Source organism: Salminus brasiliensis, chromosome 1 (genome assembly GCF_030463535.1).
Source record: "Salminus brasiliensis chromosome 1, fSalBra1.hap2, whole genome shotgun sequence".
Taxonomy (NCBI): Eukaryota; Metazoa; Chordata; class Actinopteri; order Characiformes; family Bryconidae; genus Salminus; species Salminus brasiliensis.
In genome coordinates, this window is record NC_132878.1 from 856230 (window position 1) to 875897 (window position 19668).

The following is a 19668-nucleotide window of genomic DNA, read 5'->3' on the forward strand; positions in this document are numbered from 1 at the left end:
CTTGGTTTCTGTAGCAAAAATGAGAGATTTATAAATGGATTAATAAACTTCATTATAACACACAATACTTTACGGCATTGAGGCTGTATTGATGTGTAAGTGTGTAGTGTGTAGGGTTGCTGAAGAAGTGTGAGAGTGTATTGTGCTATCATGGGCTTAATTCAGAGAAACACTGACGAAGGGAGGTGTCTACCTGGTGACCCCTGTGAAGAGTTTGCAAGGTAGTGTGTAATTAGATTAGATAGAAATTTAAATCACTAGTAGTTTAACAGAGTCATTTTAAATATTCTGTAAAGGAGAATCATTTGAGTTACAGACTGATTGCAGAACTGGTTACCTGATGAACTGCTAAGTTTACGCAGCGCTGCTTCAATGTTGGTTCCAGCTCGGGAAACAGAACAGAAAACCAGAATGACGTCAGACTCCTCCACTGACGTCCTCCTCAGGTTGGGTAATTTTTCAGACAATCTTGTTAGGAAGTTCTGATGAGAGTGCAGTGTATTTCCTACCTCGATGTAGGAATACTTTACCAATACTTTAGGAAGAAAAGTCACAGAAGAAACCGTACGTTTTTATAAAGAAACAATTTAAAATATACACAGAGCTGTTTATTCTAGTTTGTTCACTCCAGCACTCACACACTATTCCACAGAGGTGCTCATTTCCTCTAACCTGAATACTGGAATGAATAAGCACTGTTCTATAAATCAAGCTTCCTTTGTACTTCACACACTAATCAAATCATGCCCTATGATCTGATCTTATCTGAGAATTATCTGAGATGCTCACCTTTTGGTTTGGATTTAAACCGTGTCAAGAAGTTTTCCATCATCTCTGGTTGTTCCTGATTCAGAGCAGCTGTGTGATCTTTCTCTGAAATACCAAATAAGGTGAGTTCAGGTTTATTCACCCTGATGGAGAAATGCAGGTATTTAACAAACAACCTTCAGAACGGTCAGAACAGAAGGTGCTGAACTTCACAGCTCCACACAAAAACACATGGACACAGATTACAGTCACAGCCTTTGGTTTAAACCAGAGTAGAACTTTTATTTTTTGGTTTTTACGCATTAAGTAAACCTTCATCACGCCACCTCCATCAACTCACAGCTACATTTCCCAGAATCACATGGAGCCCCGTCACGTGCCCTCAATCCACCAATCCTATAGTGAGCCAGAGTACTGAGCACTTTCAGCTGTTTGTTTACAGACGGCTTTGTTGTGAAGTAATTCCAATCTTTAGTTTTGGTGCTTTGTTTTATTGTGCTCTGGTTTACCTGCTGCAACTCATCAACTCTTTTAAATTAAACTATTCTTAGTGTTTCACATCCACAAGCATCTGATTCATCCTTCAAACATTACAACTTACCATGAACACGGTAATTCTGTCAATGTAACCTTCTGTTTGTGAGAAACCAGAGCTTTTTATTCACTGTACTAAAGGCCAGTAAGGAACAAAGAAATCAGGACTGTTATTAATGTTTAGAGCACAGTGCTGTCTCTAAACACACACACACACACACACACACACTCACACACACACACTCGCACACACACACACACACTCACACTCTGACTAAGTGTTTTGCCGAAAGATTGAAAATGAAACCAAAACCTCCAGAACATTTTCAGATCATTACTGATTTTCAGAAACAATGATAGAAACATAGATATTAAGATATTACTACACACACACACACTCACACACACACACACACAGGTAATATTGATTAGTTAAACCTTTCAGTTTTATATGACAGTAACATATGTTAAGTCATTTTTGAGACAGTATAATTATGATGTTAGTTTAAGTAAACATTGCTTTAAAGAAGTACTGAATGAAATACTTCATAATAAATAAAATATTTTTTTTGTTTTCGCATTGAGGTCCTGAGGTCCACTTCCCTGTACTTTGTTCTGTGTATTCAGAGGTCTATTGGCAATTTCTTTAAATACTTAATGGTGTTAGTATGTTACCCACACCCCCAATACATACATCCTACTATTTATACCATTCATTTATTATGTATTTACAGAGATGTACAGGGATTTATTTTAGTACCCCTTTGAGACACTACCTGGTGCTGTTCGAGGTAAGACAGCTAATACATCAGCATTCTGCAGCTGAAAGTCAATGTATAATAATATATAATATGTCTAATACTATAGTAATGTTAAGATGTTAACATTAACATTATCTTATTGCTTTTGTCATATATAGGTAGATTTGAAATGATTCCTAAATGTATAATAAAGTATTTATTTAATTTCTTTATATGAATACAGGCAGTATGCTATGCATCAAACAATACTTTGTTCTTACACTTGATGTCTTACCATAATTCTCCAGTCGTTGTTTCGCTACCTTTAGCAGATTTTCCTTTATATTTTTTAATTCATTGTCCTTCTTTGTAATCTCTGTAAAATGTGAACATAATCACAACACAATTTACACAAATCTGCTCCCAACCGAGTATGATTTTCACAAATACAGTTTTGTGGCATGTTTACTGTTATCTATCACTAGGAGTAAAATTGGAAATAGCTTAAAAGAAATGACTGCTATTTATATATTTTTCCGTTCTGTTATATTTAATGTATCCATGGCCTGATTTGAAATGCATAATGTTTAACCCTTTACATTAACCTATAAAGCCCTACATGGCTTCGCTCCTGAGTACCTGCGGGATCTTATTACTGATTATGAACCATCAAGACTACTTAGATCTCATGGGACTGGACTCTTACTTGTTCCCAAAATTCAGAAAACCTCAGCAGGGGGAGGTTTTCTGATAAAGCCCCCTGATAAAGCCCCCAACTCTGGAGTAACCTTCCAGATAATGTTGGGGACTCAGACACAGTCTCAGTCTGTAAATCTAGGCTGAAACTCATCTGTTTAGTTTAGCTTTTGGTAATTAATGTTTCTTAGATAAAGGTTGCAGGTCCAGGGGTTCGCGGACACAGGGAACAAGGAAGTAAAAAGCATTCTGAAATAGAGAGGTAAACACATCAGTATGCTTGGTAACTCGTATGTGTGTGTTTAATTGTATCGAGGTCGTTGTTTCTCCTAGTCATTCTTTATCAGATGTCTGTGTCTGTGTGGGATTTGGGGATCTGATAGTGTGAAAGGCATTAGACTAGAATTAGCTGTAGTTACTGAGTGTTACAGGAGCTATAGCTGATATTACACTGATGTTGATTCTTCACTCACCTCGCTTCAGCTTCTCCAATTCTGCTTTCTGTGTCTGGTGGAAAATAGTAAGGAAGGAATTGTAAGAAGGAAATGCTGATCTCTAGGTGTCTGTATATAAAATATAGAACAGCAGATTTACAGAAGAAGAAAAACACCTCATTTATTTTTAATGAGAGTCAATGTAAAATTAAGTCATATTGGAGCATTTCTATTGGTTGGCAGATGTAATTGGTTTACAGTAGTTAAGGCTCTAAACTGCAGACTCACCTCATCAGCTGTGGGTCCTGGTACATCAGGTTTCATCTAAAGAGAAACCAGCAGAACAGTTATATACACCAGTATACTGTAGAGACTATTGTATGTACTGTAAATACGTACTGTACTGTAGTGTATGTAAAGTTGAATGTGAAAGTTTAGGCACCCTTGGCCAAATTACACATTTCATTGTTTTTTAATAGTAATAGTAACTTCTGTAGCTAATCAAACATAATATTTACAGTAACTCCTAACACACAGTCACTCTGTCTTTCAACAACAATCAAAGCCAAATCATCAGGGGGGCTTGTGCAAAAGTCTGGACATCTTACAGAGTCAGGATTTAGTAATGCTGTAATTTGCAGCTTGTAACCACTGAAGGTTTTTCAGTTTGTTGGAGTTGGATTTTTTCCACTAGTCTTTCCAGAAAGACTCTGAGATACTTTCAGGTAATTGCTGTCCAGCTTGTTTAAGGCCTGGTCACAAATCTTCTATCATATTTAGGTCACAGGACTGTGGGAGACTGTGGGAACCATTTACGAGCAACTATTTTCCTACTAATCACTCATACTCCCAGAATACTAATCACTCATACTCCCAGAATTCTAATCACTCATACTCCCAGAATACTAATCACTCATACTCCCAGAATACTAATCACTCATACTCCCAGAATATTAATCACTCATACTCCCAGAATTCTAATCACTCATACTCCCAGAATACTAATCACTCATACTCCCAGAATACTAATCACTCATACTCCCAGAATTCTATTCACTCATACTCCCAGAATTCTATTCACTCATACTCCCAGAATTCTAATCACTCATACTCCCAGAATACTAATCACTCATACTCCCAGAATTCTATTCACTCATACTCCCAGAATTCTAATCACTCATACTCCCAGAATTCTAATCACTCATACTCCCAGAAAACTAATCATTCATACTCCCAGAATACTAATCACTCATACTCCCAGAATACTAATCGCTCATACTCCCAGAATACTAATCACTCATACTCCCACAATACTAATCACTCATACTCCCAGAATACTAATCACTCATACTCCCAGAATTCTAATCACTCATACTCCCAGAATACTAATCACTCATACTCCCAGAATTCTAATCACTCATACTCCCAGAATACTAATCACTCATACTCCCAGAACTCTAATCACTCATACTCCCAGAATACTAATCGCTCATATTCCCAGAATACTAATCACTCATACTCCCAGAATTCTAATCGCTCCTACTCCAGGAATTCTAATCACTCATACTCCCAGAATACTAATCACTCATACTCCCAGAATACTAATCACTCATACTCCCAGAATACTAATCACTCATACTCCCAGAATACTAATCGCTCCTACTCCCAGAATACTAATCACTCATATTCCCAGAATTCTAATCACTCATACTCCCAGAATACTAATCGCTCATACTCCCAGAATACTAATCGCTCCTACTCCCAGAATTCTAATCACTCATACTCCCAGAATACTAATCGCTCATACTCCCAGAATACTAATCACTCCTACTCCCAGAATATTAATCACTCATACTCCCAGAATACTAATCACTCATACTCCCAGAATACTAATCACTCATAATCCCACAATTCTAATCACTCATACTCCCAGAATACTATTCACTCATACTTTCACAATTCTAATCACTCATACTCCCAGAATACTAATCACTCATACTCCCACAATTCTATTCACTCATACTCCCAGATTACTAATCACTCATACTTTCACAATTCTAATCACTCATACTCCCAGAATACTAATCACTCATACTTTCACAATTCTAATCACTCACACTCCCAGAATACTAATCACTCATACTCCCACAATTCTAATCACTCATACTCCCAGAATACTATTCACTCATACTTTCACAATTCTAATCACTCATACTCCCAGAATACTAATCACTCATACTCCCACAATTCTATTCACTCATACTCCCAGATTACTAATCACTCATACTTTCACAATTCTAATCACTCATACTCCCAGAATACTAATCACTCATACTCCCAGAATTCTAATCACTCGTACTCCCAGAATACTAATCACTCATATTCCCAGAATACTAATCGCTCATACTCCCAGAATTCTAATCACTCGTACTCCCAGAATACTAATCACTCATATTCCCAGAATACTAATCGCTCATACTCCCAGAATACTAATCACTCCTACTCCCAGAATTCTAATTACTCATACTCCCAGAATTCTATTCACTCATACTCCCAGAATACTAATCGCTCATACTCCCAGAATACTAATCACTCATACTCCCAGAATACTAATCGCTCATATTCCCAGAATACTAATCACTCATACTCACAGAATTCTAATCGCTCCTACTCCCAGAATACTAATCAATCATACTCCCAGAATACTAATCACTCATAATCCCACAATTCTAATCACTCATACTCCCAGAATACTATTCACTCATACTTTCACAATTCTAATCACTCATACTCCCAGAATACTAATCACTCATACTCCCACAATTCTATTCACTCATACTCCCAGATTACTAATCACTCATACTTTCACAATTCTAATCACTCACACTCCCAGAATACTAATCACTCATACTCCCAGAATACTAATCACTCATACTCCCAGAATTCTAATCACTCATACTCCCAAAATACTAATCACTCATACTCCAAGAATACTAATCACTCATACTCCCAGAATACTAATCACTCGTACTCCTAGAATTCTAATCACTCATACTCCCAGAATACTAATCACTCCTACTCCCAGAATACTAATCACTCATACTCCCACAATTCTAATCACTCATACTCCTAGAATACTAATCACTCATACTCCCAGAATACTAATCACTCATACTCCCAGAATACTAATCACTCATACTCCCAGAATTCTAATCACTCATACTCCCAGAATTCTATTCACTCATACTCCCAGAATTCTAATCACTTATACTCCCAGAATTCTATTCACTCATACTCCCAGAATACTAATCACTCATACTCCCAGAATTCTAATCACTCATACTACCAGAATTCTAATCACTCATACTCCCAGAACTCTAATCACTCATACTCCCAGAATATTAATCACTCATACTCCCAGAATTCTAATCACTCATACTCCCAGAATATTAATCACTCATACTCCCAGAATATTAATCACTCATACTCCCAGAATTCTATTCACTCATACTCCCAGAATTCTAATCACTCATACTCCCAGAATACTAATCACTCATACTCCCAGAACTCTAATCACTCATACTCCCAGAATACTAATCACTCATACTCCCAGAATACTAATCGCTCCTACTCCCAGAATACTAATCACTCATATTCCCAGAATTCTAATCACTCATACTCCCAGAATACTAATCGCTCATACTCCCAGAATACTAATCGCTCCTACTCCCAGAATTCTAATCACTCATACTCCCAGAATACTAATCGCTCATACTCCCAGAATACTAATCACTCCTACTCCCAGAATACTAATCACTCATACTCCCAGAATACTAATCACTCATACTCCCAGAATACTAATCACTCATAATCCCACAATTCTAATCACTCATACTCCCAGAATACTATTTACTCATACTTTCACAATTCTAATCACTCATACTCCCAGAATACTAATCACTCATACTCCCACAATTCTATTCACTCATACTCCCAGATTACTAATCACTCATACTTTCACAATTCTAATCACTCATACTCCCAGAATACTAATCACTCATACTTTCACAATTCTAATCACTCACACTCCCAGAATACTAATCACTCATACTCCCACAATTCTAATCACTCATACTCCCAGAATACTATTCACTCATACTTTCACAATTCTAATCACTCATACTCCCAGAATACTAATCACTCATACTCCCACAATTCTATTCACTCATACTCCCAGATTACTAATCACTCATACTTTCACAATTCTAATCACTCATACTCCCAGAATACTAATCACTCATACTCCCAGAATTCTAATCACTCGTACTCCTAGAATATTTAATCACTCATACTCCCAGAATACTAATCACTCATACTCCCAGAACACTAATCACTCATACTCCCAGAATTCTAATCACTCATACTCCCAGAATTCTATTCACTCATACTCCCAGAATTCTAATCACTTATACTCCCAGAATTCTATTCACTCATACTCCCAGAATACTAATCACTCATACTCCCAGAATTCTAATCACTCATACTACCAGAATTCTAATCACTCATACTCCCAGAACTCTAATCACTCATACTCCCAGAATATTAATCACTCATACTCCCAGAATTCTAATCACTCATACTCCCAGAATATTAATCACTCATACTCCCAGAATATTAATCACTCATACTCCCAGAATTCTATTCACTCATACTCCCAGAATTCTAATCACTCATACTCCCAGAATTCTATTCACTCATACTCCCAGAATACTAATCACTCATACTCCCAGAATTCTAATCACTCATACTACCAGAATATTAATCACTCATACTCCCAGAATTCTAATCACTCATACTCCCAGAATTCTATTCACTCATACTCCTAGAATACTAATCACTCATACTCCCAGAATTCTAATCACTCATACTCCCAGAATTCTAATCACTCATACTCCCAGAAAACTAATCATTCATACTCCCAGAATACTAATCACTCATACTCCCAGAATACTAATCGCTCCTACTCCCAGAATTCTAATCACTCATACTCCCAGAATACTAATCACTCATACTCCCAGAACTCTAATCACTCATACTCCCAGAATACTAATCGCTCATATTCCCAGAATACTAATCGCTCATACTCCCAGAATTCTAATCGCTCCTACTCCAGGAATTCTAATCACTCATACTCCCAGAATACTAATCACTCATACTCCCAGAATACTAATCACTCATACTCCCAGAATACTAATCACTCATACTCCCAGAATACTAATCGCTCCTACTCCCAGAATACTAATCACTCATATTCCCAGAATTCTAATCACTCATACTCCCAGAATACTAATCGCTCATACTCCAGGAATTCTAATCACTCATACTCCCAGAATACTAATCACTCATACTCCCAGAATACTAATCACTCATACTCCCAGAATACTAATCACTCATACTCCCAGAATACTAATCGCTCCTACTCCCAGAATACTAATCACTCATATTCCCAGAATTCTAATCACTCATACTCCCAGAATACTAATCACTCATACTCCCAGAATACTAATCGCTCCTACTCCCAGAATACTAATCACTCATATTCCCAGAATTCTAATCACTCATACTCCCAGAATACTAATCGCTCATACTCCCAGAATACTAATCGCTCCTACTCCCAGAATTCTAATCACTCATACTCCCAGAATACTAATCGCTCATACTCCCAGAATACTAATCACTCCTACTCCCAGAATACTAATCACTCATACTCCCAGAATACTAATCACTCATACTCCCAGAATACTAATCACTCATAATCCCACAATTCTAATCACTCATACTCCCAGAATACTATTCACTCATACTTTCACAATTCTAATCACTCATACTCCCAGAATACTAATCACTCATACTCCCACAATTCTATTCACTCATACTCCCAGATTACTAATCACTCATACTTTCACAATTCTAATCACTCATACTCCCAGAATACTAATCACTCATACTTTCACAATTCTAATCACTCACACTCCCAGAATACTAATCACTCATACTCCCACAATTCTAATCACTCATACTCCCAGAATACTATTCACTCATACTTTCACAATTCTAATCACTCATACTCCCAGAATACTAATCACTCATACTCCCACAATTCTATTCACTCATACTCCCAGATTACTAATCACTCATACTTTCACAATTCTAATCACTCATACTCCCAGAATACTAATCACTCATACTCCCAGAATTCTAATCACTCGTACTCCCAGAATACTAATCACTCATATTCCCAGAATACTAATCGCTCATACTCCCAGAATTCTAATCACTCGTACTCCCAGAATACTAATCACTCATATTCCCAGAATACTAATCGCTCATACTCCCAGAATACTAATCACTCCTACTCCCAGAATTCTAATTACTCATACTCCCAGAATTCTATTCACTCATACTCCCAGAATACTAATCGCTCATACTCCCAGAATACTAATCACTCATACTCCCAGAATACTAATCGCTCATATTCCCAGAATACTAATCACTCATACTCACAGAATTCTAATCGCTCCTACTCCCAGAATACTAATCAATCATACTCCCAGAATACTAATCACTCATAATCCCACAATTCTAATCACTCATACTCCCAGAATACTATTCACTCATACTTTCACAATTCTAATCACTCATACTCCCAGAATACTAATCACTCATACTCCCACAATTCTATTCACTCATACTCCCAGATTACTAATCACTCATACTTTCACAATTCTAATCACTCACACTCCCAGAATACTAATCACTCATACTCCCAGAATACTAATCACTCATACTCCCAGAATTCTAATCACTCATACTCCCAAAATACTAATCACTCATACTCCAAGAATACTAATCACTCATACTCCCAGAATACTAATCACTCGTACTCCTAGAATTCTAATCACTCATACTCCCAGAATACTAATCACTCCTACTCCCAGAATACTAATCACTCATACTCCCACAATTCTAATCACTCATACTCCTAGAATACTAATCACTCATACTCCCAGAATACTAATCACTCATACTCCCAGAATACTAATCACTCATACTCCCAGAATTCTAATCACTCATACTCCCAGAATTCTATTCACTCATACTCCCAGAATTCTAATCACTTATACTCCCAGAATTCTATTCACTCATACTCCCAGAATACTAATCACTCATACTCCCAGAATTCTAATCACTCATACTACCAGAATTCTAATCACTCATACTCCCAGAACTCTAATCACTCATACTCCCAGAATATTAATCACTCATACTCCCAGAATTCTAATCACTCATACTCCCAGAATATTAATCACTCATACTCCCAGAATATTAATCACTCATACTCCCAGAATTCTATTCACTCATACTCCCAGAATTCTAATCACTCATACTCCCAGAATTCTATTCACTCATACTCCCAGAATACTAATCACTCATACTCCCAGAATTCTAATCACTCATACTACCAGAATTCTAATCAGTCATACTCCCAGAACTCTAATCACTCATACTCCCAGAATTCTAATCACTCATACTCCCAGAATACTAATCACTCATACTCCCAGAATTCTAATCACTCATACTCCCAGAATATTAATCACTCATACTCCCAGAATATTAATCACTCATACTCCCAGAATTCTATTCACTCATACTCCCAGAATTCTAATCACTCATACTCCCAGAATATTAATCACTCATACTCCCAGAATATTAATCACTCATACTCCCAGAATTCTATTCACTCATACTCCCAGAATTCTAATCACTCATACTCCCAGAATTCTATTCACTCAAACTCCTAGAATACTAATCACTCATACTCCCAGAACTCTAATCACTCATACTCCCAGAATTCTAATCACTCATACTCCCAGAATACTAATCACTCATACTCCCAGAACTCTAATCACTCATACTCCCAGAATACTAATCACTCATACTCCCAGAATACTAATCGCTCCTACTCCCAGAATACTAATCACTCATATTCCCAGAATTCTAATCACTCATACTCCCAGAATACTAATCGCTCATACTCCCAGAATACTAATCGCTCCTACTCCCAGAATTCTAATCACTCATACTCCCAGAATACTAATCGCTCATACTCCCAGAATACTAATCACTCCTACTCCCAGAATACTAATCACTCATACTCCCAGAATACTAATCACTCATACTCCCAGAATACTAATCACTCATAATCCCACAATTCTAATCACTCATACTCCCAGAATACTATTCACTCATACTTTCACAATTCTAATCACTCATACTCCCAGAATACTAATCACTCATACTCCCACAATTCTATTCACTCATACTCCCAGATTACTAATCACTCATACTTTCACAATTCTAATCACTCATACTCCCAGAATACTAATCACTCATACTTTCACAATTCTAATCACTCACACTCCCAGAATACTAATCACTCATACTCCCACAATTCTAATCACTCATACTCCCAGAATACTATTCACTCATACTTTCACAATTCTAATCACTCATACTCCCAGAATACTAATCACTCATACTCCCACAATTCTATTCACTCATACTCCCAGATTACTAATCACTCATACTTTCACAATTCTAATCACTCATACTCCCAGAATACTAATCACTCATACTCCCAGAATTCTAATCACTCGTACTCCTAGAATATTTAATCACTCATACTCCCAGAATACTAATCACTCATACTCCCAGAATACTAATCACTCATACTCCCAGAATTCTAATCACTCATACTCCCAGAATACTAATCACTCATACTCCCAGAATACTAATCACTCATACTCCCAGAATACTAATCACTCATACTCCCAGAATTCTAATCACTCATACTCCCAGAATTCTAATCACTCATACTCCCAGAATACTAATCACTCATACTCCCAGAATTCTAATCACTCATACTCCCAGAATACTAATCACTCATACTCCCAGAATTCTAATCACTCATACTCCCAGAATTCTAATCACTCATACTCCCAGAATACTAATCACTCATACTCCCAGAATTCTATTCACTCATACTCCCAGAATTCTAATCACTTATACTCCCAGAATTCTATTCACTCATACTCCCAGAATACTAATCACTCATACTCCCAGAATTCTAATCACTCATACTACCAGAATTCTAATCACTCATACTCCCAGAACTCTAATCACTCATACTCCCAGAATATTAATCACTCATACTCCCAGAATTCTAATCACTCATACTCCCAGAATATTAATCACTCATACTCCCAGAATATTAATCACTCATACTCCCAGAATTCTATTCACTCATACTCCCAGAATTCTAATCACTCATACTCCCAGAATTCTATTCACTCATACTCCCAGAATACTAATCACTCATACTCCCAGAATTCTAATCACTCATACTCCCAGAATACTAATCACTCATACTCCCAGAATTCTAATCACTCATACTCCAAGAATACTAATCACTCATACTCCCAGAATACTAATCACTCGTACTCCTAGAATTCTAATCACTCATACTCCCAGAATACTAATCACTCCTACTCCCAGAATACTAATCACTCATACTCCCACAATTCTAATCACTCATACTCCTAGAATACTAATCACTCATACTCCCAGAATACTAATCACTCATACTCCCAGAATACTAATCACTCATACTCCCAGAATTCTAATCACTCATACTCCCAGAATTCTATTCACTCATACTCCCAGAATTCTAATCACTTATACTCCCAGAATTCTATTCACTCATACTCCCAGAATACTAATCACTCATACTCCCAGAATTCTAATCACTCATACTACCAGAATTCTAATCACTCATACTCCCAGAACTCTAATCACTCATACTCCCAGAATATTAATCACTCATACTCCCAGAATTCTAATCACTCATACTCCCAGAATATTAATCACTCATACTCCCAGAATATTAATCACTCATACTCCCAGAATTCTATTCACTCATACTCCCAGAATTCTAATCACTCATACTCCCAGAATTCTATTCACTCATACTCCCAGAATACTAATCACTCATACTCCCAGAATTCTAATCACTCATACTACCAGAATTCTAATCAGTCATACTCCCAGAACTCTAATCACTCATACTCCCAGAATTCTAATCACTCATACTCCCAGAATACTAATCACTCATACTCCCAGAATTCTAATCACTCATACTCCCAGAATATTAATCACTCATACTCCCAGAATATTAATCACTCATACTCCCAGAATTCTAATCACTCATACTACCAGAATTCTAATCAGTCATACTCCCAGAACTCTAATCACTCATACTCCCAGAATTCTAATCACTCATACTCCCAGAATACTAATCACTCATACTCCCAGAATTCTAATCACTCATACTCCCAGAATATTAATCACTCATACTCCCAGAATATTAATCACTCATACTCCCAGAATTCTATTCACTCATACTCCCAGAATTCTAATCACTCATACTCCCAGAATTCTATTCACTCAAACTCCTAGAATACTAATCACTCATACTCCCAGAACTCTAATCACTCATACTCCCAGAATTCTAATCACTCATACTCCCAGAATACTAATCACTCATACTCCCAGAACTCTAATCACTCATACTCCCAGAATACTAATCACTCATACTCCCAGAATACTAATCGCTCCTACTCCCAGAATACTAATCACTCATATTCCCAGAATTCTAATCACTCATACTCCCAGAATACTAATCGCTCATACTCCCAGAATACTAATCGCTCCTACTCCCAGAATTCTAATCACTCATACTCCCAGAATACTAATCGCTCATACTCCCAGAATACTAATCACTCCTACTCCCAGAATACTAATCACTCCTACTCCCAGAATACTAATCACTCATACTCCCAGAATACTAATCACTCATAATCCCACAATTCTAATCACTCATACTCCCAGAATACTATTCACTCATACTTTCACAATTCTAATCACTCATACTCCCAGAATACTAATCACTCATACTCCCACAATTCTATTCACTCATACTCCCAGATTACTAATCACTCATACTTTCACAATTCTAATCACTCATACTCCCAGAATACTAATCACTCATACTTTCACAATTCTAATCACTCACACTCCCAGAATACTAATCACTCATACTCCCACAATTCTAATCACTCATACTCCCAGAATACTATTCACTCATACTTTCACAATTCTAATCACTCATACTCCCAGAATACTAATCACTCATACTCCCACAATTCTATTCACTCATACTCCCAGATTACTAATCACTCATACTTTCACAATTCTAATCACTCATACTCCCAGAATACTAATCACTCATACTCCCAGAATTCTAATCACTCGTACTCCTAGAATATTTAATCACTCATACTCCCAGAATACTAATCACTCATACTCCCAGAATACTAATCACTCATACTCCCAGAATTCTAATCACTCATACTCCCAGAATACTAATCACTCATACTCCCAGAATACTAATCACTCATACTCCCAGAATACTAATCACTCATACTCCCAGAATTCTAATCACTCATACTCCCAGAATTCTAATCACTCATACTCCCAGAATTCTAATCACTCATACTCCCAGAATACTAATCACTCATACTCCCAGAATTCTATTCACTCATACTCCCAGAATTCTAATCACTTATACTCCCAGAATTCTATTCACTCATACTCCCAGAATACTAATCACTCATACTCCCAGAATTCTAATCACTCATACTACCAGAATTCTAATCACTCATACTCCCAGAACTCTAATCACTCATACTCCCAGAATATTAATCACTCATACTCCCAGAATTCTAATCACTCATACTCCCAGAATATTAATCACTCATACTCCCAGAATATTAATCACTCATACTCCCAGAATTCTATTCACTCATACTCCCAGAATTCTAATCACTCATACTCCCAGAATTCTATTCACTCATACTCCCAGAATACTAATCACTCATACTCCCAGAATTCTAATCACTCATACTACCAGAATTCTAATCAGTCATACTCCCAGAACTCTAATCACTCATACTCCCAGAATATTAATCACTCATACTCCCAGAATTCTAATCACTCATACTCCCAGAATATTAATCACTCATACTCCCAGAATATTAATCACTCATACTCCCAGAATTCTATTCACTCATACTCCCAGAATTCTAATCACTCATACTCCCAGAATTCTATTCACTCATACTCCCAGAATACTAATCACTCATACTCCCAGAACTCTAATCACTCATACTCCCAGAATACTAATCACTCATACTCCCAGAATACTAATCACTCATACTCCCAGAACTCTAATCACTCATACTCCCAGAATACTAATCACTCATACTCCCAGAATACTAATCACTCATACTCCCAGAACTCTAATCACTCATACTCCCAGAATACTAATCACTCATACTCCCAGAATTCTAATCACTCATACTCCCAGAATACTAATCACTCATACTCCCAGAATTCTAATCACTCATACTCCCAGAATACTAATCACTCATACTCCCACAATTCTAATCACTCATACTCCCAGAATACTAGTCACTCATACTCCCAGAATACTAATCACACATACTCCCAGAATACTAATCACTCATACTCCCAGAATACTAATCACTCATACACCCACAATTCTAATCACTCATACTCCCAGAACTCTAATCACTCATACTCCCAGAATATTAATCACTCATACTCCCAGAATACTAATCACTCATACTCCCAGAATTCTAATCACTCATACTCCCAGAATACTAATCACTCATGCTCCCAAAATACTAATCACTCATACTCCCAGAATACTAATCACTCATACTCCCAAAATACTAATCACTCATACACCCACAATTCTAATCACTCATACACCCACAATACTAATCACTCATACTCCCACAATTCTAATCACTCATACACCCACAATACTAATCACTCATACTCCCAGAATTCTAATCACTCTTACTCCCAGAATTCTAATCACTCATACTCCCAGAATACTAATCACTCATACTCCCAGAATACTAATCACTCATACTCCCACAATTCTAATCACTCATACACCCACAATACTAATCACTCATACTCCCAGAATACTAATCACTCATACTCCCAGAATTCTAATCACTCTTACTCCCAGAATTCTAATCACTCATACTCCCAGAATACTAATCACTCATACTCCCAGAACTCTAATCACTCATACTCCCAGAATACTAATCACTCATACTCCCAGAATACTAATCACTCATACTCCCAGAATACTAATCACTCATACTCCCAGAATACTAATCACTCATACTCCCAGAACTCTAATCACTCATACTCCCAGAATATTAATCACTCATACTCCCAGAATACTAATCACTCATACTCCCAGAATTCTAATCACTCATACTCCCAGAATACTAATCACTCATGCTCCCAAAATACTAATCACTCATACTCCCAGAATACTAATCACTCATACTCCCAAAATACTAATCACTCATACACCCACAATTCTAATCACTCATACACCCACAATACTAATCACTCATACTCCCACAATTCTAATCACTCATACACCCACAATACTAATCACTCATACTCCCACAATTGTAATCACTCATACTCCCAGAATACTAATCACTCATACTCCCACAATTCTAATCACTCATACACCCACAATACTAATCACTCCTACTCCCAGAACAGCAGGCTTGGGTTCTGTATTAAAAATGAGAGATTTATAAACTTCATTATAACACACAATCACGTCATTGCGACGCTCGCGGCCCCAGATCACGTCAAGATGGTGCCTCTCAGGTTATCCCAGCGTGCCCACTAAAGCCAAGGCGGCTCAGCGCTCCGCCTCTCAAGTCACGTCGACGGCCCCGTCCGCCTCTGTTTGTGTCTCGGTAGTGGCTTCTGCGTCCCTTATCGGGCAAGCAGGGCCAGCTGACTCAGGTTCAAGGTCTGGTCCGGCGGTGGTACCCAGGATTGCCCCAAAGCAAGCGGTACCAGCTGCCCAAGGTCCAGCGAAGGCGAGGCTTGCTGCCACAGTGCCCTCGAAGACGGCACCGTCCGCGCCGGCCCCTTCAACGGCTACGCCACCCTCCACGTCGGCCCCTGCGATGAAGATGGCGCCCTCTGCGTCGGCCCCTTCGTCCGCTCCTTGTAGTCTCTCCACTGGCGTTCCACAAGGCTCAGTTCTTGGTCCTCTTCTTCTCTCACTTTACACTCGCTCTCTTGGTAAAGTGATCTCCTCTCATGGATCCTCTTACCACTGTTACGCCGACAACACTCAGCTCATGCTCTCTTTCCCACCGTCTGACACACAGGTCTCCACCCTCATCTCAGCATGTCTCACTGATGTCTCTTCTTGGATGGAGGCTCACCACCTCAAACTCAACCCCAGCAAGACGGAGCTGCTGTACATCCCGGGAACTGCTGGACCAAAAACGATCTTACCATCTCCTTTGAGAACTCACTGGTCACTCCTTCTACAGAAGCTGGAAGCCTTGGTGTAATACACTACTTTTTTAATGTGGAGTGTTATAGCTAACTAACATTAGCTCTCAGCCCACAGCTAACGTTAGCTAGCTAGCTAACTATGTATAGCAAAGGCCGCCTTAACCTCAGCTTGTGGTCTTTAAGTGGATTTGCTTGTTCTTGTGCCGACTGTCGCGACTCTGAAAAGTGAGAAATGTCTTCTTCTATGATGGATTGATTGATGACAACCTGATATCATTGAGTGCTCACCACTTTTATATCTAAAAAAAAAAAAAAAACAAAACAAAAAAAAATACACCATGTACCTTCAGGGGTGCCATAGAAATAAAATGGTTTGGGCCTCTAAGGGTTAAAATGCCTAGGCTTTATAAACCCTTCTGACTCCTCTGCTCTACAGCTTTCTTTCTGAAGGCCTCAGGGAGCTCTCTGGATCTGGCCATGGTGATCTTCTTCACCCCTCACTTCCACCATCAGGAGGAGACCAGACTAAACGTCTGAGGTTTAGATCAGACAGACTCCTCCAGAATCATGTGTATCCTCTCCCGTGCATCCAAGACATGCTGGAGACTCTCAGCTGCCAAATGGTTCAGTACTCTAGAGCTGGCCTCCGGTTACCGGCAAGTTACGGTAACACCCAGAGCCCATAAGCTGCTGCTCTCTGTAGCAGGAAAGGCGTATTCTTGGAGTTTACGCTCCAGTGCCTGATGGAGCATGTCCTAGCAGGCCTGCAGTGGGAGACATGTATGGTGTATCTGGATGACATCATCCCTAAAATGCTCCAACGCCTTTCTGAAGTGCCACCTGACCAAGACAGTTCCAGGACACCTCCAGAGTCAGTTCTCCAACATCGAGACAGGCAGGAACTCACCCACAGGATCGCAGGAGAAGCACTGGGTGAGTCTGTTGAGCGTGTAAAGAACAGTATCATAATGCTCACAAGGCCAGTTACAGTATTGGTGACGCAGTATTAAAGAACCAGAACCGTGTACGAAACAACGCCGGAAAGGTTCTCCCATCATACGAGGGGTCTGACTTCATCTTAGAACAGCTGGACGATCTGATGTATCAGATTAAAAACACTCAAAATCAAAAGTGAAGGTGGTTCACCACCACAAGCTCAAGCCCTACCACCCTCACACTGCACTAGACTCCTCCTGGGAGCGCCAGCATGCTGGAGCATGGCAGCCAGTGGAGGTCATAGCACCTGGTCTTGAGGAGGACACTTCCACCTCTGATCTGGATCTGCCCAGCCTGTTCTCAGACAAAGCAAGCTGTGCAACACAGACCATGATCATGATTCTCCTCCATCTGTCTTTTCCAGCCCTTTAGGTTCAGATGCACTTCAGTCTAGTGGGGGGAGCACAGTGCCACCAGGACAGACAGGGACTGTTAATGACCCTGTTGTGGGTCCAACACCCAAAAGACCCTAAAGGAGCACTAAACCACACTAGAGGTTTGGGGACTGTTAGTCTCCTGAACTGATCTGGAGATTCTGGCTCATCTCCATTCTCTTCCTACTTTGGACCAAAAGTCCAAACACTGTGCGACCCCTCCACCTCGTCTACACTCCAGCCGTAGCACATGGGCTGGATGGACTGTTTGCTCATGAAGTGGGTTAAGATTGTCTTAGGAGACTAAAAAGGGGAAGACAATGTCTTTAATGAAGCCCAGGTGTACCAGAGACATTGTGCTGGAGTGGTGTTAGGTTTAATCACTATCCAGAGTGGAGTGGGGGAGTGTTGGGAATGTAAGGGGTTAATGTTTTGGGGACACCTTGCATTATGGGTGTTGTAGTGCATGTTGTAGTTGTTGCCGGGTGCTGTAGTCTGAAGCAGCTTATAACACCACTCTCTCGCTCCTCCGCCCCTTTTCTTTTATTTAACTGGGTTTAGTTTTGGGTT

At 38.9% G+C, this 19668-nt stretch overlaps 1 long non-coding RNA gene across 1 annotated transcript; it reads right to left on the reverse strand.

Moving 5' to 3' along the window:
• Positions 1 to 2335: 2335 nt before the first annotated feature.
• On the reverse strand, positions 2336 to 3498 carry LOC140571183 (uncharacterized). The gene is made up of 3 exons (XR_011980648.1): positions 3461 to 3498; positions 3212 to 3245; positions 2336 to 2418 (listed from the first exon to the last, which is right to left on the reverse strand). It is a non-coding gene; the product is annotated as an uncharacterized lncRNA (long non-coding RNA).
• Between the last annotated feature and the right edge of the window lie 16170 nt (positions 3499 to 19668).